The following is a 24492-nucleotide window of genomic DNA, read 5'->3' as shown; positions in this document are numbered from 1 at the left end:
TGCTTTTTACCCTTAAAGGTATCTTAAAATATAAGAGTTCTCATGCATTTGTGCGCTGTGTAGCAGCTCTCAGAAGGGATTGTACTGCTCTCCCTAAGCTTGCACACACAGGCACGTGGCAATTTGTATTCAGCATTATAAGGGCATATAGGAGAAAGTCTTAAGGTTTCTGACAAAATAATTACCTTTTCTTTTGCAAAGATCCCTCTTGTTCATGAAATATTGTTCTCTTAAACATGTGTTACATCTGTGCACACACAGCTATGGTCAAAGCCCAGCTGTTGAGATTCCTTCAGCCTAAAAGGCGTCAGAGCCACCACCAAGACCAGAGCATAACTGAGCAGAGGATGAGAGCTGCAGAACATCCAAGCCTCTGTGGTTTGGTATTCAGAGCACAAAGGAACTGTTATCAGAGGATATCCGTTCACTCAACAGCAAAAAGCATGGACAAATAAAGGGTAAAACTCCAAACCCATGTTCTGGGATATACCTTACTCATTATACCTATTTCGAAGCAAGTTGTTAAGGCAGATTTTCAAACTCTCCTGTCTTAGGACCTGCTGCATGCTTCTCCTGCAGTCAGTGTGTCTCTGTGAGAAGCTGATATCTGCCTTTTAGCTTCTTCATCTACAGCAAAAACTCTAGCCACCTTGGATTCGGTGGGCTGGATTTTTTGGAGAGGGCTGTCTAATGGAAAAGACACAGTAAAAAAAATTATCTAGAGATTAAAAAGGATAGGCTTTTTCATGTTTAATCCACACACTGATTTTTTATAAGGACCTAATATTCACACTGGAATTACTGAATGTCTGTCTGTTTAATTTCCTGCTGTCCTCTCCTCAAACTGCCATTTTTAGTGAAGGTCGCTGACTTCAAGTGGAGTAATAGCAAGAAGGTAAGTTGAGTTAAAACAAATATGCATACAATCTAATACAGCTCTCATTCTCATCTTGAACTATAAAGTGATTTAATTGAGAAAAAAATCTTTAAAACATTAATTTCATCTCTATTAATATGCTGCCTAAAGAAATTATATAAATCAACTGCAACTTGAGTATAAAAAGAAATAAGAGTTGTAGTGGTAATTGTGCTCCAAAGCATGATTTTGAAGCTACCATAAAAAGTGAATTAGCATGTGTACCAATAGGCTTTAAGAAGATATTCTTCATGACTGCAGGATTCTATTTTAGTTGATTTGCTAGTATTGGTTACTTGAAAGATCTTTGCAGTTTTTCAAGAAAGGCACTGGCAGAAGTATATGAAACCTCACTGATAAAAAATCAATGTGAAAGAAAGAAAGAAATGAGTGGTTAATTACCAGAAACTCGCAGAAACTCAACACAGCCTCTCAATACAATATTTCTGACGCATGATTCTGACAGGAGTTCCTGTCAGTATATTATCTGACTTTTGATATGTGGAGCATCTATCTTACCAGGATGGGATGCAGAAGCTGGATTTGTTCAGCCTCAAGAAGAAACGACTGAAATGGGCCCTCATCAATCTCTTTAAGTGTCTGAAGGGAGGCTGTCAAGAGGATGGAGCCAGGCTCCTTTCAGTGGTGCCCAGCAATAGGACAAGAGGCAGTGGGCAGAAACTGATGCACAGGAGGTTCCAACTGAATATGAGGAAGAACTGATGCACAGGAGGTTCCAACTGAACATGAGGAAGAACTTCTTTACTGTGTGGGTGACCATGCACTGGAACAGATTGCCCAGAGAGGTTGTGGAGTCTCCCTCACTGGAGATATTCAAGAACCATCTGGACACAATCCTATGCAATGTGCTCTAGGATGATCACAAAACTTACCTGTTTTGTGATTCTGTGATACAGAACTGTATCACAGTGGGGAATCCAGATTTTGTTGAAATTATTAGACGGTGCTGCAAAGACCAAATCTACATAGGATAGTAATTTATTTATAGCCTCATAAATGACAGAACAAATGAAAGAGATTTTTCTTGGACATGCCTTTGTGTACAGTTCAGTATTCCTTAATCAAGCAAAAATCCCATGACTAGTAACAGCTTTTACTTGAGAAATTGCCTTTTCATAAATAGGTCAGTTTATAGAATTGCATGTTCCTTTTCTTCAACAAATCAGACAGTGTCCCATATTTCAGTTCCTGATTTTTTTCTTGTCTTCAGATGTCTGTCAGAACTGCTCACATTTTATTTTTCTAGTAAATGGATGATTCATCCTAAACACATATTGTTCTATATGACTCATATATCTCTGCATGCAGTCCTAATCATGTAAATGTTTCAGCTGTCTTAACATCAGCTATAGTGAACAGCAAGAACTATTATCTGTGCATAAACAGTTTGAATATACAAAACAAACACCTGTAGTCCTTTATTTTCTGTATTAGCTCTGGGGCAACATATTTTTTTTTTGTTTTTAAGGAAAATTTTTGTCAATATCAGTGTACACATATATTTTTGGATGCTGATAAGACTTTGACTTATGACTTACTCATAAGAACTAAAGCCTCCTACCTCTTCAGATTTTGAAGGCACTGCTTTTTGATAATATTCCGTGAGTATATTTTCTAGAAATGTCAAACTTTTGAGATGTTGCACCCCATGTTTTGGATATGAAATCCAGCATATTGAGTCCCTCACAAAGTTCATTATAATGAAATGGGAAAGTTCTAAATCTCCACTAATTTTCAATTATATTCTTACTTGTATTAGTAGTTCTACTAATTCACTCCGATTCGGTGACATTTCCAAAAAGAGAGACCAACAGGTAGAAGTAACATAACAGAAAAATCAGATACAATTTTGAAAATTAATCCCTTTTCACAGAATCACAGGATGGCTTAAGTTGGAAGGGACCTCTTGAGGTCATCTTGACCAACATCCCTGCTCAGGCAAGGCCATAAAGAGCAGGTTGACCAGGATCGCATCCAGAGATCTCCATGGTCACATATTCCACAGAATCTCTTGTCAATCTGTGTCTGTGCCCAGTCAGTTCACAGTGACATTTTCTTCTATATGTTCAGACAAAATCTGTGTTTTAATTTGTGCCTGTTGCACCTGGCTCTGTCACTGGGAACTGCTGAAAAGAGCCTGGTTTTGCATCATCTTTTCAGGTATTTGTACATATTGAAGGTATCCCACCAAGCCCTCTCTTGTCTGGGCTGAACAGCTTCAGAACTCTCAGAGTTTCCTCATAGGAGAGATGTTTCAGTACTTCATATTTGCAGGAATAATGCTCAGGAAGGCAGAGTTCTTTTCAGTGAGAGGCAACTACATAAAAAGAATGCAGTCATATTTGGGGATGGAAAAGAAGAGAATTATTGGTCTGCTAAAGATACATTTTCAGAAAAATCAAAGCTATTTATTAATTTGGATTATATCTCTCTAGTGGTTTTGATTGAAAGGAAGCAAGAGGATAGAAGAAATGGAAAAGTTTAAAATCTGTTGTTTGCTGATATTTCTTAAGCAAAATAACAATTTTGGAAACTCTGAATCTCTTTGCCTGATGATTTTCAAAATTTAAGTCTTAAATAAAAAATACTACTTTAAAGTAAGAAGCTACAAATTGCTTCAAGTGAAAGGAAAGAAAGAAGATTATATATAAAAAAGTGGTTAGACGAAACATTCAGATGAAGAGCAATGGGGAAAGAAAAAAGAGTAGCTACTATACAAGAAACTTTTTATATCATTAGGGTTTACTTTTTTTTTTGTTGACTCAAAATTTTTCCCTTCATATCTTTTTATTTTTCTGCAAAGAATTTATAAAATATGTTCCTTATCCATACCTAAAGGTGATGTTCACTGTGTAACCATAATAAATTAAATTGAGCCCTCATGTTGTAGATAACTGTTTTTATACCTAACTATATTAACATGAGTTATCCCATTATAAAATAGATACATGCAGCATGCCCCACCTCATAACAATATTAAACCGCTGAAGGATAGTAAGGATCTCCTTTCATTTGTGGGACTGACTTACAAACTCAGCATTATATTCCTCTGTTTACAAGTAAATACGTTAAATCTGTATGTGCTATTAGAACTTAAAATTTCTTTACTGAACAACATATATAATTCGAGGACTCTCAAACAAAAAATATTTCATACTGCATTATAGAACTACAAAACTAAACTTGTGTGATTTCACACAGTTTTTGTGTCTTTTTTGACATCTCTATAAATACTTAATAGTTGTTTTTGATGAAAAAATAATGATATCTCCTTTCCCTTAGTGTTTAAAAATACTGAAAGCAATAAGTTCACTAGAAACAAAACATATTACTTCTCACACCCTGCATATGCTAATGAGCTAAAACCTCTCCACGTATGACTAAAGTCACTCAAACTCCACCTGATCATGAAATGACATCAATTGAAACTTTACCTTTTTCCACCCTCAGAGAAAACACTGTAAGAGGGAAGGAAGGTCAGAGAAGAAGACTCCACCTTTAAAACTTGGGACGGTCAATGGGCTGTACTTATCTCCTTCCCCATAAGGATGCCTATCAGGAAGCTTTATTCTACCATAATACTATTGCCTATGCTTTCCGATATCACTGTATTTATCATCGGCAGTTTCTGAAATTTATTTTGCCACAACAATCAGTAAATCACACTATTTGTGTATCTCACTGACTACGCCAAGATTTACAGTGAAACTCGCACTATCTGTGTATCTGGGATTGCAACTGTGTCCAGACTTACAATGTAACCAGGGTGTTTGTAAATCTGGCACCTACCACACCTACAGTGCAGAATTGTCTACTCTAAAATACTATCTGTGTAGGTCTCCCAGGGACTCAGAGAGAGAGATAGTGTACCATCTAAGAAAGGGAAGGCCTAGTCACACCCTGATCTGCTACCTCTGCAGATATCCTGGAGAGCAAGAGAGTCTCCCTTTTCTACGTTTTTATGTGATGCTTGGGAACTTCTATTTGTGTCCTTATGATGAAAACTTAAATTTGTGTGTAACTAAAGCCTTATTCTTTTTAAAATTTTGTCTCTTGAGGAAAAATCCAGATTCTTTTCAAAATTTTTAAAGAATGTTGGTATTGTTTGCCTATCGTTCTCCAACAAGGAGAATCCACATTTTTGCCAAAGATGGATTTACTGAATGTGAATGTTGTTGACATTTGTGAGCGCTGTGAAAGTCACTGAACACTATCCTATATATTCCATGAGCATTCTTGGAAAGACTATAGAAGACATGTCTGTGTCTCTGTCACCTGTTAGTTTCCTGAAATGAATAGTTACAGAAAGAAAATTAAATATTTTTCATGTCTAGATCTTTTTTTCTAAAGTAAACAATATTTCTAGCTTAAGTATGCTTAATACAGTCCCTAAATGAAGCAATACACCTAGAATATTGGACTTAAAGGAAGCAAGATACCTAAAAATAATTGTTAAAAAGGAACTTTCTTTAACAATTTTCACAGTTTATACATCCTAATTTTAAAAAAGAAATTTTGGTCAAGGGAAAAAAAAAAAGACAAAAAGTCTGCAGGTGTACAAGTGTCATGATTCTAAGCTGTGCAATTCTAATTCTAATTATTCAAAGTACTAAAAACTTGAAAAACTCTAAGTATACCTTAGGGTAGGGATGATTCCATAATGTGGTTCACAAATATATTGTAAATTCTATAATTTCTGTAAATTAGTTCAGTTTTTAAAAGTTTTTAAAAGTTGTATCAGTGAACCTGATATTAATACTTACACCTATAAAATGAGTATTTAGGTCAGGGATGACATCACAGAGTAATTATATACTCTATTACAAAACAGAAATTCTAACTCAAGGAATTAATCTACTAAATTAATGTTACAGAATCGACAAGACAGTTTATTGTTAAGAATATCTTTTTTGAATAGAATAACAGGTGCTGCTATTTTTGTCCTGTAAAACTGGTTAAAATAGCTACAGATATAACTTTGATTGGTAGTAGCAATTTCTATCAGTTAAAAAACCCCAGAACCTATAGGTTCAATTTCACTAATTGGTTTACAATCCCTTCAGCTCTAATACAGAAAGATAAGCTAAAATGCATTCATTTCAGGTTTGGATCTCTCTTGATTTTTCTCATCTTTTACAAGGAAAGGACTCCAGATGTCCATCTGTATTAAATGTCATATAGTTGATGTGCACTGGTCAGCTTATTTTTTAGCAAAGACAGTAAAGAATCTTTTTATAACACTCAGTTGAGCAGTTGTATGAATGAAAGCAGCATTGGGTTTGTTTGAGGGTTAGGTTAATACTTACTCAGAGCACACACATTTTTTTATAGTAGTAAATCAAACTCAGTATTGCTAACTATTATGAGACATTGTGCTGCCTGAAGTCTCCTGTAGAGCTTGCATACAAGGGATAAAATCTAATTGCCTTGAAAGCTCAGATAGCTTTTACTTAATGACTTTTTAAAATAGCAATTATTGACTCAGTTAACAACACTGGTTTCAAAGGTGCTTTGGCCAGCTGTGTAGACATGAAGTAAAGGTTTTTTAAGATGCTATAATGGGACTAAAGAAATCATTTTGGTCAATTGTGTAAATGTTTTGCCTACGTAATATTGACTTGGGATGTGTCGTCTTCCTGCAGACTTAAGGCCCATAAGGTGTAGCATTTGTCAAGCCATTTCAGTGTAGAAATCCACAAAAAGTCACTGAACGTAAATACCTCTTAAAGATATACAGGTGTGTTGAAAAGAATACTTGTAAAACATATTGTATGCAGAGGAGACCGGAAATAGCATACTTTAATTATACATTAAAAACTTTTAAGCATTTAGCATCGATTGCATACTGGAAAAATTAGCATGAAATGATTAAAAATTTTAAGGGTTAAAATTTCCAAAGGTTATTGTTATGAATATTTGTCTCACTTTAGAAAAATAAGAAAATAAAACAGTTCTATTTTTCTTTGTGTCATGCATTAGTTCCATGCAAATTTTCTTTGTCCTCGTGATCCTCCTCCTCTTTATTTTTTTTCCTTATTTAGTCCTTGTATAGTATCCTTAAGCTCAGAGTTTTATCTGAATAGGTAGTATCTGTAAGAGTTGATACACACGCAGGTAACCCCAGATACCAAGCCATGGCTAAGATATTAAGGAAAAAGTTTATTGCAAAAGTTGAAAACCCTAAAATACACTGCTAAAAATCACAGTGAGTGGAAAGAGCTTGCGCAGCCTGTATCCAGGTTGCTTTTATATCAACACCTTTTCATGCACATAACTTCAAGGCTGTATTCACCCAAGTCCTTCCACAGACTTTTCTCTTTCTCAGTATGGGCCCCTCAGCATGCCTGTTAGAAAGTGTTATCTCTACACAGGAATCCTACTTTTCAAAGGACAGGCAGAGAAATATATACAGTGCTATTCATGGGAAAGAATCTTGTCCCATGCCAGGTCTTTCCCAGCAGTGAAAACTTCCTTGAGTGAAAACGCTTTTTCCTCCTCAAGTAAATCTTCTGCATATAATTTTTCAGTCCCTACAGTATCTTATAGTAACACAGGCTTTTTAGTCTAAAGAAACTGGCAAGTAAAACATGGCAGATACCTCACATGTGAACCAAAGTGGATGATCAGTTTTTACATTTAAAAATCTTCACAAAATAGCACTTGTTTTTAGGAGGAAAGGAATGTACATATTGGTTTTTTTCCATGTTGTTATCCATATTTTACAAAAATATGCAATCCTCTGAGATCACAAAATAAGTTGAATATGTTAAATAAAACTTTGCATTATCCAAAGGAGGGAATACAGTGCCTTGTCTTGGTAAAGTGCTGATTTCAGGGAACCACGTGAAAGGCTCAGTTCTCTAGCATAGCTAAGCATACGCAACTTTGAAATCAGGTACTCAGATTTTATAAACTGAATTTCCCAAATTCTTGAAGTGATCCAAGACTCCACTGTCCAGCAGGGTTGCAAATCCCTGCTAAGATAATATCGATGTTGAGAATACACATACTGTGTTACTACAAATATTCAGAACGTCAAGTCCTCTGAGGGAAACAAATATAAGACTGTTGTGATCTACAAAAACCTAGATTCTGTTTCTGATTATTTCTTTTCGGAGGCATAGTCCTCTATACAGCCAGCCTCCTGTCAGATTTAGATAACGGAGAGTGACTTCCCCACTCAAATATAGTGGATTTTGTATTGTTTTCTTTTGGGCTTTCAAAGTCTTCATTTTGCGAAACCTGAGTACCTTCAGTGTCTAAGTGTTCACTGATTATTTGCTGTGACAGCTGCCCATAACAAGAAAGAACAAATCAACCTGAAATACCAAGAAGTACAGAAATTCTTTGATTAAGGGATTCAGCTCTCATCTAGGTGTCTTATGACTACTGTTCTGATTAACAAAATACAATTAAATTTATCTATTAAATAATAAGTGTTACAGTATTTTTCATGTTTAGATTTCAATGTAGTTTTTAAACTGAGTGTCATACTACCAGCATTATAATGCAAACGTGAACTGAAATTATGCGAGAAGCTTTAAGCATTCCCAGGTTGCAAATTACACAGATCTTGCTTATCAAACTGGTATTAAGATTCTTCAGTACAAAAAGTTATACTGAAGGTGAAGGCAAAGCATGAGATTGAACTTGATGTAAAAAGAAATTGGAAGCCAGCGAAAGAATGAAAAAAACAGGAAGAGATATGATCAGTACAACAGGAGTTCAGGTAATCCTGGCAGCACTATATTTGATAGACTAGAATAGGGAAGCAAGTTGGGCTTCACAGTACATTAGTGTAAAGATAGCTATGACTTGTGAAAATGACTTGTGAAAATTTAGGTATGGACACAGATACAAATTTCAGGTCTCAGTCTTGCAAAGAGATTTATGGGAACAACCCATGTCAGGTTGTATTTTTAATGATAAAAAATCTGTACATGTCCACGGAGATTGAGAAATTCTAATTTAAATATGTGACCTTAGCCTCAGCACAAACTTTAACTAAGACATAACATGAGCAACATAGGATCAGAAATTTAGTTTGACATTTTGTCCTCATATTCCTGAAGAATCAAAGACAAAGAAAAGCTCTTGATTTCACTATCATCAGAAAGATTTTGTTGATAATATCCACTGTTTTAAGNTAAGCTGTCATTATAAGCGATGCAATGCACCATTGAGAAATAATATCCCTGGAAACAAAAACTGCAGATATTTAGAAGTCAGAATTCTTGAATCAGTGTTCCTAGAGATGTTACAGAATACATAAGATTTTTTTTCTACCTAAATTTAATTATACTGTGAGAAATTAACACTGTCCATAAGAAATTTGTCATGTTTATTTTGAATTAGTTATATTATTTTATTTTTATATTAGTCAGTCAAACATAAAACAAGAGTTACGTATTTTACTGACTCTTAGGTAGATCTATAGCAACAAAGCCAGACTCAAAAAAATTCTTTCTCTCTTTCACCAGAAACTCTACTGGCTTTACAGTTACTGTATCACGATATAAGAAGCAGATTTTAAGACAAAAGCAGTAACATACAATGTTGTCTATTAAGAAAGAATTCATTACAATAACATTAGGCGGTAACTTAGCAGTGTCTGTGTGGCAGAGCTGTGCAGAGGATCTGGGCTATAAAGAGCATTCTGGATGTAAGTGTAGGCCTAGATTCAGACAAAAGGTTTCCTGAAGCTAGCAGAGAAAACATGAAGGGTGAAATTTGTCAACATAATGCTCTGAAATGGTGCAGAGCCCAGCAGCCCAGTTATACCTCATTCATGGGAGGCTGGTACCACTGGGTCCTTCACAGCTTGTGGCTTACTCTGAGCCATAGAAGCTTTTATGCAAGTAAATAATCCAAAGGCTACAGTGGATGAGGCCACCCTTCTGCTGCTCAGAAGCTTTAGTAATAGTTATTTCAAGACAATGATCTAGTACAGATTACAAAACCTGGACAGGTTACAGAAATATCATATACTTGAGTACTGCATTACTGGTGCTTTTCAATGAATATAAGAGAGCATATGCAAAAAAATTAGAGAATTAGTTAAATTGAAGAGGTGGTACTTCAGGGTTCAACAGAAAAAAAAAAAAGAAAATACAGAACTACTGAGTTTTCCAGCAGAGATTCCATTCCTAACTTTTCCATTACGCAAACATTTTTTTTCTTTCCATAACTGAAGAAAGCCACCATAAATGTGAAAGGAAGACTTCTTCATTGAATTGAATTTACATTTATGCAGATTATTAAAAAAATAAAAACAACACCAAAGCTGACTAGTTAGTTACTAAGTGCTCAAGGCCTAAAGAACATTGACTTTTAAATTGTTCTGTCAGTCTTTCATCAGGGTCAGTAAATTTGAAGAACTGCAAGGGCATCATCTCTGCTGGTCTCCACGAAAGTTAAATGGAAGCATAGCTGCTACTGCTCATGTCACTGCTTTTCCCAGGGTGTCTGTTCCCCAGATAAGGCAAAGAAGGAAATTAATTGATAGTCCTTCTTCATGCCGTTCCTTTATGAGACTATTGGAGTTGCAACAGACCAAAGAGCTCCAAAACTGCTAGTGGGTGCTGAAGGATGGGAACCAGAAGGGCAAGGGTTGCAAGAGGTTCCTCTAGAGAAAGATGAAACTAAAAATTTAGTCTAAATCAATTTCTATGAGACACCTGCAACCTTTTATAGCCAATCAAGCATGTTCCTTTGTCCTTCTTCATCCTCTGTATCCTTCAGTCCTGAAAATTATCTCCAAAGCATCGCCACACACCAGAAATGTGCTCATGCACATGCATATCATTCCATGATATAAACACCAAAAAATACAGAAGCTGAAGGCATTCAATGGCAGCCACCCTCACACCTGCTGGATGCATTAGCTGGAATCACACAACACTACATGGGAACAGTTGTGCCACCAAAAATTAGTTCTTGAAGACCATGCCAACTAGTTTAAGAGGATATCAAAATACAATTTTCATTGTAAGGAAAAACATCTGTAAGACCCAGACTCAATAGACACCAAACCTAATGCTCACGTATTACTAATGTGCATTTTGTCAGTGTCACAGGCAGAATGGAAGCTTTGGACAAGGTTTATTAGAAAAACCCTCCTGTTGAGTCACAAGTCTTTCCGAAAGGACCCCTTTGCTTCTGAACTCCTTCTCAGAGAAAAATCTAGGTGCGACTGGATTTAATCTTAGCCCCAAACTTGGTCAGTAGTTTATATCTAAAGGATCATATATGTGTAACTGAATCTTTGTGCAACGTTGTCCTGCAGGATTAAGGATGGTAGAAAAATATAGAAGAATTATTTGTTCAAATTGATTATAATAATGATTAAAGTACCTTAATCAGAAGTATTTATTACAAAATATGGGTAGTTACAACTACTATAATAGTGCACTATTTTTTTAACCAATTTTGAAGCAACAATCCTAAAGCTACCAAAATAATTAGAAAGTAGATATTGATGTTGCTCACCCATACCAACAACCATGGGCAGATCTCTTTTGTTCAATCTCAAGGAGTAACCTTGAGGGGTGTCCCCACCCAAGGAATGAATCTCCACATATGCCTAAAAACGGTGTGTTAGAAGATTCTGCTGTTCAAAAGTGGGACTGTGTTTTTATAGTATAAAGTGATTGATTGTCAGTTTCTAGGCTAGACATGCCAGTTCAGCAGCTTTAGATAAGTTATCCGCACTGTCACTTGTAGATTCCTCTATGAGGAGCTTTGCCTGCCACATTCTCGCCAATGCCAGTTCCTGTTAGGAGACACTGTCCTGCACATCCTCAGAATATTTAACTTTGGGATGGAGGAATCAGGCTTATCTCAACATTCTTCAACATCAAAAGCAGTGTTATCCCCCTTCTCTATCAACCACTGATAACTTTTGCAAAGAGGGTAAAGTTAAAGCTGTTTAACTGCCCACTTAGAGCATCCTGATACACTCAGCCACAGTAGAGACTGACTTAAGCTTTCAGATCACACCTACTTTAGATATGCATTCAGAAATCTATTCTGTATTCTGAGACCTCCACTCTGTAAGTATTAATTTACAATTATAAACAGTTATTATGCATAGTTACTGGAAAGCCAAAGGCTGTCCTAGTAGAGAAAATAATTTTACAGAAGTGTATTCACTTTAAATTAGGGACTAAGGCACAGCAGTTCTGATTAAAGTCAAAATATCCTTTATTCATGGTACCTTTTTTTTCCCCAAATGACTGTGCAGATATGTTCATTTTACTTCAGGAATTGGTGCAAAAAAAAAGGAACAGCTTTCTCATCTTGTCCAAAAGTGGCGCAGAAGAAAAAAGATAAAAAAGGACCTTTTATAAATAGATACGATGAATATTATGGACAAAACTGGGAGGTTAGTAATGTAACAAGCAAAAAGAGGTATATAGAAAAACAACCAGTTTAAAATATGAGAAGATAGAATTTAAACTACAAAGAAATAAACATGAAAGTGATTAAAAGAGAAAATAAAGTAGAAATATAAATCTGACAATTGGAGGAATAAGGTCATGAAGAAAGAAGAAAAAAAGAATAGACAAGAAGTCAAACTAAAATCTTACAGTAGGAGTTGTATGTAAACACACAATATTAATATTGTAGTAGAATAAGCATAATTTAGATCTTGGTTGGATTTTTTGCTTCTTTTTTTTTCACATGCATATAGCTATTGAATATATTGCCCTAAAATAAATAAATCAATAAAAAATAAAACAAACTACTGCTATTCTATACATTATCTTCATGTTATTCTTTTACCAAAAATATCCCACTACCAACACCTGAGAGGAGCTTTCAAGGTCTTCGTCAAGAAAGATTCTCTTGCTCATAAAATAACTCCTAAAAGGTTTCCCTAATCATAAAAGTAACCTGCCATCGTTTTGTCTTATCATTTTTCACTAATAGTGATTCTTTTTTTTAATCATAGAAGATTATTTTTTTAATTCCCAAATCAATGTAATAGGGGAAAGTTGCATATCTGCAGATACAGAGGACAGAACAGAACAGTTATGTGTAACTTTGTAAGAGAGGATAAATAGAAGTTTGTATAACAAAACTAACAATGAAAGCAGAAACTTTGGGGAACAGATGGGAAAAAAACCCAAGGCAGCTGAAAATTATGAATCCAGAAACAATCTTAGCTGTCTACTTAAATTTTGTGTTTATAACAATATTGTGATATGTGTTTAATTTGTCCCTCCTCGCCTTTGATAAACCCCTTCATCAGTAACAATGATTCTGGGCATATATCAAGGAATTTGTCCCAATAGTTAGTTGTTAGTACAAAATTCAAGACAATGAAGAGAAGGTACATTTAATATTAGAGGTTTAAAAGTTTCTCATCTAAGATGTGATATCAGTAATGCCTCATGCTGCATAAATATTTCTGAGACAAAGGCATTCTGACAGTGAAATAAGGGAAGCACAACTCTCACAGGACAACTAACATGGCATCCAAATGATGAAAATAATGGTCAGAAAACGCAGTTTAGAAACAACTACATAAATATTCTTCAAATTAAGTGAAGGTCTCATTTCCTGTTTCCTTGGCAATGCAACAAGTGTATATTTCATAAACAAAGAATTTGGAGTAGTGGAATTTCAGCACTTACCTTATAGACATGTTTGTATTTTGTACTGAATAGTTTACATTTAAATGCAACCTCAAAAACAGATATGTACCTTATAAAGCCTTTTTAAATATTTTTATTTTCTTAAGGTTTTTTTAAAGGCTTAAACTTCTTTTACATGAATACTGACTCGGAGGACGTTGATAAACTGACTAAACTACAGTAGCCTACAGAACGGAGGTTTGGGACTGAGAGTGAGACCACGCAACAGGGATGACACAGAATCAAGGAGAACGGACTCAAAGATATCTTTGTGGACTTCATGAAGAAGGAAGAACTGCAGCAAACAACTGAAGGTTGGTAGGGAGTGTTCAGGGGCCCCAAACACTCCCACGAGAGAGAGACTGCGTTACCTATCAGCCTTGAAAGGCTTTTCCTGGATTAAAGTTAAAAGGAGAAGCTTCGAGGGGACTGATGGAAGTGTAATATATATATATAGTTGCTTTTAGCTTGTAGAGTATTTATTTGTGTAAATAAATGTATATATGCTTCCCCCTTCCCCTATAGAAGCCTCTGGCCTGAAAGTTTTCTCTTCAGTGTTGTGATAAATTGTGGGAAGGGGTGGAGAAGCCTGGAAATTGGATTTTGGATTTCTAATGTGGTTCAAACTGCCACAGATCTTTAAGACATTTTTTGCAGCGAGTGGAAGGAAGAGCAAGCCTAACTGGAAAAGAATAGGAAGAAACTTGGAAGCTTCACTTTTTTTCCTATGGAAATTAAAAGCTGCAGAGCAGGAGAAAAGGGAAGCAACAAATCATGGGGAAATTAGGTTCATGGAAGAAATAATATAAAAGCAATTATTTTAAGCCCAGCAAAGCATGCATGAGAATGTATTAAGTAGGAATTATGTTTCTCAACCTGATTTCCTGTTGACAAAAAAAAGAGTTTTGTCAGTAGATCCAGGGTTCCCTAGATGAATTCATTTATTAAAATAATATTTCATACAACTATGTTCTGCCGTGTGGATTGATTATCAACATCACATTTTGAATATCTCATACCTCCATAGAGAAGGCTTAATTGGATATATCAGTCATTTGGTACATTCTTCTTCCCTGTCTGGATTATTTTAGCTTTTCAGCTGACAGGTTTACAGTGAATGTGAATGTGAATAAATTCAGAGAAGACCTACAATCAAAATCAATGTTGAGAATGAATGAGAACAGAATGTATCTATACCGAGAGAGACACATACATTGATAATAATAATATTCATGCACACAGTCCCAGATCCATAATGTTTCCTTCCTGTTGGCACAATCTACTTCTTGTACTGTATCAAAGAGTCCTACAGTACTTATGGATTTTCTGTGATCAGCTGCAGAGAGTCAGCCTCTGCCCTAGCAGTCAGTGGCCATAAACCATTACTTTGATTCAAACCAAATCAGTCCCTCAAATGCAATTATTCAGGCAGGATGGCTGGTAAGATATTTAACAGTGAGTACCACTGGTCAGACAGTACATAGTACCATGAATCCCAGACTAGGAATGCAACCAGACAGTAACCAGTAATCTGGTTTTTTCAACTATTTAATGGTGGAAGTAAATAGTGTGTTGAAAAGGATTGTCTAATAAATTTAATAAAGTTACAGTTGAGGAAAACATCTGTATTCCAAGCTTAAATGTGTATTTGCACTAAAGCAAAAGCTGATGTGTTCCACAGTCTTTCATGCCTTCCTAATGCCAGACAACTCACTATTGCACTTGAAAAGTAGCAATCCTTCTGCCCCCCTAGCCTGTGTCTGCCTTCTAAAGAAGCTCCTCTCATCATGTAAGAAGAAATAACACTCATTTCTAGCCTCCTTTGTAAATATTTTTTTATTCATCAGGTTGGTGTTACAGCACCGCAGTGAAATGGAAATCAACAGTTAATTAAGCTTCTGGTGACTGGAGGCATCTACATCTTCCTAAATATTCGTTTGCCTGGCAGCATGTAAAATGTCAGCATCCCAATTAATATTTAGTTTGTAACTGGAATTTTAAGGTACAGTTACAAGAATGAGTTACAGTTACAATAGAATTATGCCAAACAATCAAGTTGTACAGGCCTAAAAATATGCATAATGAAACTTGTTACTCTGAGCCTTACAATTCTGAACTTTGACATTGAGGTATATTATGTGCAGGCTTCCTAAAGGACTTGCATTGCAACTTGAGAGAACTTGGGCAATGTTTTGTATGAAGCATAAATTAATTACCAGTAATGATGACTACAATGAAATAAATCATAATTATATTGGACACTACTAAGGAGGTCACTGGAGATTCTAAACTACTATGATGAACCCAAATAGCAGATTAAATCAAATCTTAACTGTTGAGTGTTATCATAAAGTCTGACACATAGGTCAGTTCTTGGCTTTACTGGTGACAGTGAATGGCAATTCACCCACAGTCCTTAGATTTTCTGTTAAGATTGGCATTGAACTTATTTCTTTAGAACTTTCTCATGGAAAGTGAGTAACTTCTTTTTTGAGGTTTTCCAGCTGTAAAATCTTTGTTGATTCATTGGAGTTTTCCTGATTTATGAAACACCCCAGAGGCTTTGATCCCCTCAGAATCAATACTTCATTCACACCTCAGACAGCAAAAGTCTGTTGCTCATCCAGGACGATAGAATGGCTGCCATGAAAAGCCTTAAAACACTTCAGCCTGACCCTATGTGAGGTATTTACATGGACTGAGAAAAGCACATATAACCACAGAAAAGCATCTAAGCCTCTGATTAAAATCTTGTTCTAAATGAAAACAACTAGCTTTCTACACAAATTTTGCAGTGTGTTCTGCTATGGATAAACATAAAGATTAACTACTTTGTATTAAGGTATTATTTTGTAATCAGTTAAGAAGTGGAAATCGGTCCCTTTTAGTGTCTGACAGTTGAACTCATCCTACCTGCACAAAACTAAAATGAGGGCACATTGATCAAGTTCTCTGCTTGCCTGAAACCTGATTTTCAAGCCATGAAGTATTAGCAGAGCCTTAGCAGATTCATTCCAGCGTTTTTACTATTGACAGTGAAGTGGATTAAGTTTTTCTGGTAACAGTCAAGGATATTTTGCTTTCCCCACTAATCAGCTACTCTTCCTTTCACTGGGAAGCTCTCCCAAATCTGCGGGGTGATTTGGCACTCACCTCCGTTCTGCTAAGGGAGTTAAGAGCATGGGCCAATCCTCCACTTAAAAGCTGCTGGAGGGCTTACATAGGCTCTGGAGTGATCCTAAGCCCAGGACTGAATTTCATTAAAGGCTGTTGAGGTTCCAATTTGTAGCAGAGTGGGAAGAAAGTGCTGTTCATTCTGAAAATATGTACTAAAGCTTCATACAAATAAAATCAAGCACACATGTACCCAATATAATTTTCTCTTATTGGATATTTTTAGATATATTGATTCAAGGTATTATGCTATATTTATTTATATGTATGTCATAATATTGTAAAAAACACATGGATTTGTTAGGCTATATAAAATTATGATTAAAGCTGCTTCAGTTTCAAATCTGCAAAAGATATTTAGACTCTTAACTCTCTTGTGAATATATTTACGTATCTAAGTGACCTCTAGTTATTCTGCATGAAACAAACCCCCCTCCAACGGAAATTTTCATCACTGATGAATTGTTCATCTTTCTGGAAATCTTAGCTAAAGATTTAAGAATTTGAACTGCTTAGATACATACTAGAGAACAAGTCCCTAGAGCTGAAGTTTTGGAATTATTGTTAGGAGAATGCTGGATAATCATGTACTAAACACTCATCAATGGATAAACGGAGAATTTCAAAGATGCTAATCTGTCTGCTTTATCTCATAAATAGGATTTTCCTGTACATACAAAGCAGAAAGGCAGAACCCAGACTCACTGGTTAACCAGTGTGTCAACAAAGCAACCTCTTGATTACTTCACATATGCCAGATATAAGATAGGCCACTACAACAATAAACACAATAATAGGTGTAATAGAGACACAGAGAGAGGGTTTAAACAAATTCTTTACCCGAAAACTTATGTGGACCAAACCAGAGACCTATTTCCAAACAAATAACAAGAGTTTCTATATGGCTGCTATTTGACTATAACACAGAAAAATAGAAAGATATTAAAATCCTCAGAAAACTAAATTAGGATCAGTGTGTAATGTTGATCACATTGAACAAAATATAGAGCTAATGAAAAAGAATCTTTCATTGAAGTGCCCAATTTTTAAAAAATGTAAGTATAATCACTCACTCTTTTTAGTATTCTGGACCATATGGTGTGCAGTCACATGCACTGATGAAGAGCAACTAAAGCCTTACAGACTGGCTACCTGGGAACACCGTTTTTTTAGGGAGATCTTCCAAGTAGCAAAGATCTGGAACTATAGCCACTCCCTTATCAAATACACTGCATTTGATAAGGGAGACAGAAGCCACAAGTCCAGCAGCTACATAGCCTATGAGAGCCACTGGAATCCAGCTGAAGCTAAACAAAATGCTTAAAAAATACTTCCTGTCTCTTGATTGAGAGTCACCCACCAGACCAAGATACTTAGCAGAGGTGTAGTACTGTTTTGGAATCATACTTTCAATTTTTATTCCCTCAACAGATGAATATTGTGTCTGCAACTGAGTATCTGGAATGACATGCTTGAGTACCTCAAATATTCAGTATGTTTTTATGTTTAGTTCTTTCTCTTTCTGTCACACCCCTCTTCTTCCTTTTCCCCTTTCTTCCTTTCCACTTCTCTCTCATACTACAGTTAAAAAGAGCAGCAAAAAAAGTTCACTTTTCACTTTGGCTTATTACATCTTCTTCAACCTTCAAGCTAGCTCATGGAGGCTCTTATCATTATGAACTCAATTTCTGCCACAGTGCTTAATACACACACACACATTAATTCTCTTAACACCTTGTTTAGAATTGCATCCAGCTAAAGGGTACCTTTTAGACTACAGATATTTTCTTCATCATGCCCTTTTCCATATCACACTGATACCTGTTCTCATAAGAGAGTGTTTAAAGTGATTTTGATTAACAATTCCAGATTCACCACTGCACCCATCTAATCATAATTGAGGAATGTTATAATTTATGGGAAACCTAAGCATATAATAAATGCAAAATGTCAAAGACAACAATATACAGATTTGTCTAGAGTTATTATTCCATAGTTAGACCGGGGGCTCTAGGGGAAAACAGTGTTTATTTGCATTTTAATAGAAAGAGAATCCTTTTTTGAAACCTGCCACTATTTCATTGTAAAGTTAGACATGCCTGAATAGACCCTTTTCAGCATTTCTCAGACATTTCAGTTGCCTGTTAAATTACCATATCCATTTAACTTTCTCAACTGAATCTCCAGTAGGATAGCAATGTATAGCACAGGGTTCCACGCTCTGTTGTTCAGCAAAGAAATAGCAGAAGTGTGGCAACATGGTTCCGTTGCACCACTTAGAGAGGTTTTAGCAGGCAAGATAGACTCTTATTCTTCTAAACAGTCAGACCTCAGTGAGCTGTGATAGGGCTGACTACAGCACATCGCTCCTCTTTGGAAAAGATAGGGAAGAAGAATGAGACAGGGAGTATTGATTACATCTCCATCCTTCTGACGACACATCTGATCTAAAAGGAATTGATTCTGCTAAATATTTCATTTTTTAAAAGGCAGAATAAAGAATATTCAAATGCAAAAGTCTGCAAACTGTGTAGGCAAGGTACTATCTATATAGCAACAGTACCAAAGAGTTTAAAATTGTATTCATTCCTGTGAGGAAAAAAAACAAACAAAACAAACAAACAAAAACAAATAAACAACAAAAAAAAAACCAAAACAGAATATTGAAATCTAGTATTGCTCCTGGAAATATCATATCAGTACGAGTTTAAGGATGCTTGCTTCAGATATTTTTAAGCTCCAGATATATTTTAGCTAATTTCTTTTCTGTGCAAGAAAAGCTAATATAGAGATTCTTCCCCCCACCTCAGGAATCATGGTAATGATAATTGAGTAACCAAACTATGCTTGTTACTAAGACCAAATGGAGGAATTCCGTTCTGTTCCTGTGATTCTTCAGGTGTAATTGCAATGTGGCATTACTAGTTACTGAACTACCGCCGTGTCACATGCTGCTTTTCCTCATGCCAATAGGTAAAGCAATCCTATAAGAAGAAGCTACATCTCAGTAGGATGCTTCCTAGGGTTTATTTAACACCTAATATTTTTTCCCAGTGCAAATCTTTCAGCATAGCAGAGTGCAATTCCAAGGAAGATTCATAGGATGATTCAGAGATTTGACCTCTTTCCCTTGCTCACAGACCAGCAAGCTAAGGTCTTCACTCGCAGGATGTTACTAACCTAAAGGGACAGCCCAGTGATGTATGCAGGAACAAAATATTCTGAGGACATTTCACAATTTAATAACACCCTGGAGTATAACTATGGGAAGTTATTTGTGAATTCCAGCATGATATTACTAATACATAGTTAAGTTCAGGTGCTGGCCAAAACTAACACAATTTTCTCATTAAAATTTTAAATTTAAAATCCCGCTTTCAGAGATTTCCCAAGGCTGTATTACAAAATAAGTGACTACCTCACCACTGAAAAACTATCCCCTAATTCTTATTAATTACGTTCATTCCAGGTACACTTATTCTTGAATCAGGATTGTACTCTGTTACACACTGTGAAAAAGAAACCAGCAAGACAGTCACTGTCCTTGCATCAATCTAAATGTAAGAATTAAAAATAAATATAGACAGACAGAGATATCATTGGAAACAATGCGATAGTGTTGGTTAGGACAGCCAGGGGTGATCTCAGTATAATACCTTAAAATGCCATTTTTTTTAAAGTATCTTCAGGCATCTTTGGCAAGAACATTTTTAGGGTTAGTGACCAATCTGAAAAAGGTGAAGAGTGAAAACTGATAGATACACAGGCTTACAGAACTTAGGAGCTAATGACTGAGTATAATGCTTGGTGTTCAATACAGGTCAGTAGAGCAATTCAGTATTCAAACTGTATGATTGGTCACCAAAATCTCATTATATTGCCTCCTTTTTAATTAGAGCTTTCTAATCAGAAGACTTGATAAACTCACTAGGACTTTTGATTTTTTTAATGGAAAGTGTAAGTAGGCAGAATAGCAGATCTAGTGAATAGTGAATGCAATTAGATGCAATCTTTTTTTTTTTAATCAGGAAGGTATTTTGGTGAAGTGTATAGACATCAGATTTTTCCAGCATGAACAAACTAAAGAAAGTATAAGCTCACTAGAAAATAGTTCTATTGACTTCATGTATCTCACAGTATTCTACTTTCTCTTTCCACATTCATGGAAACTAATTGCATTTTCATATACATGCAAAATTCTTTTCACCACATTTGAGTTTCATTTCTTCTTCCTATATACCGCATATTTCTGAAAAATAGTACACTCACAGAGTACTTTATCAAGTGAGAATATAGGCCTTTCTGTAGCTGAACAGACCTGCCCATACAACATTATACAATTCAGCCAATGTTATCTCATCCTCACTGACTCAGCTCTTTCATCCATTTTATCCTCTAGCTAAAATTATCGTCACAGAAAAAACGCAGAATTTACACATAGTAGTTTTTCAAAGAAGAGACTGCAAGTTTGGGGAGTACTGTTTGTCATGGTCTTCCAGGAACTTTAACTGATGTAAGCACTAATAGAATCAGGAGTCTAAATAACAGCTTTCGAATTGGCCTAGGAAGTCTTAATGTACTATCTCTCTTCTACAATAAATAACACAGAGATAGAAAAGGTTCACAAACATCAGAGTAAATATAGCAAGGAGATGAAACATTCACTCATATCAATAAATAGAAAGATTGATTTTCTTGTGTGACATACACAATATATACTCAGAAAAATTAAAAAATAGATTTTAATACATAAAGTGCATGTTGAAATGCATGAGGGTATACAAACACAAACATTTTCAGATCTGAAATCTTTTCTTACTTAGAATCATAGAATGGTTTGGGTTGGAAGAGACCTGAAAGATCATGCAGTTCCAACCCATCTACCATCATGTATTGGGTCTGGCTGAGCTGGAGTTAATTTCCCCATAGCAGCCCTCACAGTGCTGTGCTTTGCATTGGTAGCTAGAAGGGTGTTGATAACACACCAGTGTTTTGGCTACTGCTCAGCACAGCATCACCACTGTAACATTCCTCCCTCAATCGAGGGCAAGATCCTGGAAGGGGACACAAGTAGGCCAAAGCTGACCCAAACTGACCAAAGGGATATTCCAGACCATATGACGTCAGCTCAGATATCAAAGCTGAGGCAAGGAGCAGGGAGGCAGGCATTCATTGTCTCCAGTGACTGCCTGCTGAGGAACCATCAGAGGTACTGAATCCCCACTTCTTGGGAGTGGCCGACCGTTGCTGCTGATGGGAAGTAGAGAATAAACCGTGTTATTTTTCATTTCCTTTTGTGCACTCAAGCTTTTGCTTTGCTTCTGCTTTAATAAAGTGCCTTATCTCAACCCAGAAGTTGTTTTCCATCTTACTCTCTCCCCATCCATCTGGGAAGGGGAGTGATAGAGCAGCTGGGTGGGCACCTGGCATCCAGCCAAAGTTAACTCACCACACATGGGCAGGAACACCTTCCACTAGACCAGGTTGCTCAAAGCCCCATTCAAAAAATGCTCAAAAATGCTCAAAACCTGATTCAAAAAATTAGCAAATGGGGTCTTGGTGTGACAGGAACCTGACTCATCACTAAACTCATCAAAATAAAGTCCACCTTTTCCTCAACTTCCTTACCTCTCTCAGTTTCTGGAACCTTCTTCCCCACATCGAGCCAGTACATCCATCAGGGTATGGTCATAACAGGATACATTATGATGAGAAGAGAGTGCAATGAGAACTGTGCAGAGGTAACTGGTGCGAGTGAATGGGGACAAAGACACCATTACAATTCCATAATTCCATCCATGTCTAATTATGTCTGAAGGCCTGTGCAGAGAACTAGACTGTGTCAGTTAATAGAAGCTGATTGGTACGTTTGTTGATTTCTAAGGCTCTGACACAGCACACAAGCAGATGCTGGAGTTTTAACTTAAGCAATGAACTCAAGAATATGTACTGCTGCAGCAGGGCCTTTTTCCTTAAGCCTGCACATCAGCATTACACTGAAGCTCTACACAAATCTGGGCTGACATCATAACTGAGCAATTTTGGTGAATGGAAATATTAGCTTAATTATAGTTCTCCATTAAATGCTTTCACTATGTGGCTGGACTGATTTTAAAAGGTATATGTTTCCACTGCTTTCAGTGTAGAAACAGAGATAGGCTTTAGTGTATCTGAGATTCTACAAAACTTCAGTGGATTAATTACAATCTCCTTTTATATTCTCTCATTTTAAGAGCAATTACAGATTGACCAAGCTACTATCCAAGTCTCCTTGTATCTGTAATATCAGATGTATTTTTAGGGTAGACAATTTACATTAATATTAGGTTTTGAGAAGCCAACTATATTTAGATATTTTCATTATGAGTGTAATACAGTAAATATCAAGGAAGGACACTCATAGGAAGGACAGAGTGCTTAAAAATGTGTTCCTTTCATATGAATGCACAGTATCAGGGCTCAGGTCTTGTAGCTGAATACATTATCATGTATTACGCTGCTCACATGCACACTCCTAGTTTATGGCAAATGCAACATAATTCAGTTCAGCCTTCTTTCGTTGCAGACTCTTGCATTTATTGTAAGACATGCACTCGGACATACTAGGTTCACTAGACTAGTTCTTTCACCTCTAATGGTAAGAAACCATATCACAGGAAGTATTATATTTGCAGTAGCCAAGGAAGAAATCCTGTCTATGAAAGATGCCTATTTCCCTCTCCCTTGTATGGCAAATAACAACTTTAGGGTCTCACTAATGCAGATTTTAGAGGAGTGTATTTATAATAAGTCCATATTTGAAATTACTTACAGAATTCTATACTAGTCAATGAAGGAGGTAACATGACTCATCAATAAGAATACAGATGAGTCACGATAGCCCTCTCCAATACTGGAAGGTAGATATAAACTTTAGTTTGAAAACATCAGATCTTTACTAAAATCACTGGGTTGAATTCTTTGCATCACTCCAACACTAACCATTTTCAAAAAAAATATCAGAGACTAGGGGGGTAGAAAAGACAGAAGGTGAAAGGATGGAAGAGAAAAGAGGAAGGTTTGAATCATATCATACAGAGAATGAGACCCCCATCTGAGAAAGAAGAAAAAAAGAATCAATGGAAATTGCCAGTGTTCTTATTTGGTACTCAACAGAAAATCCAAACCTTTTCAGATTCTATTGCCATGAAACCTTTAAGAGGCTTAAGGCTCCTAAAGAGCAATTCTTCAGATGGAGTTCCAGAGGATTTTGAAATGTCAGTAGAAACTTTCTAGGACTGAAAAAACAAGACTAAAAATCCCTGATCAGCACTTGTAAACTCAAATATTTATTTTGTTTTGAAAACACCAAAGACACTAAGACAGAAACAGAATAATCTAGCCGCATTTTTCAAGTAGATGCTTTATTTTTAAGCATACAAAGGAGGACTCAATGAAAGAAAGCATTATCAGCATTTTAAGGATTAAGTACTAAATGTCATTCACTAGGGATATTGGCTTGAATTTCCACCACCTCACCCTCCTCCGATTCGAGATTTATTTAACATGATCAGACTGAGATTGATCAGGGCAGATGAGAGGAGAACTGCTTTTATGCACATCTGGTCCCAGATTTCAGGGACTCACAAGAGAGTCTCATACAGTTAAATGAAATTCATTAAATATACTCACATACATGCTGCCTTTATGACCGATCTTTATCCCACAGTATTCATACCTTTTAATACTAAGCAAAAAGGATAC

The sequence above is a fragment of the Lepidothrix coronata genome, unplaced genomic scaffold (genome assembly GCF_001604755.1).
Source record: "Lepidothrix coronata isolate B3197 unplaced genomic scaffold, Lepidothrix_coronata-1.0 Scaffold95, whole genome shotgun sequence".
In the NCBI taxonomy this organism is placed as follows: Eukaryota; Metazoa; Chordata; class Aves; order Passeriformes; family Pipridae; genus Lepidothrix; species Lepidothrix coronata.
The sequence above is the reverse complement of the archived record's forward strand: the minus strand, read 5'-3'. Positions refer to the sequence as shown.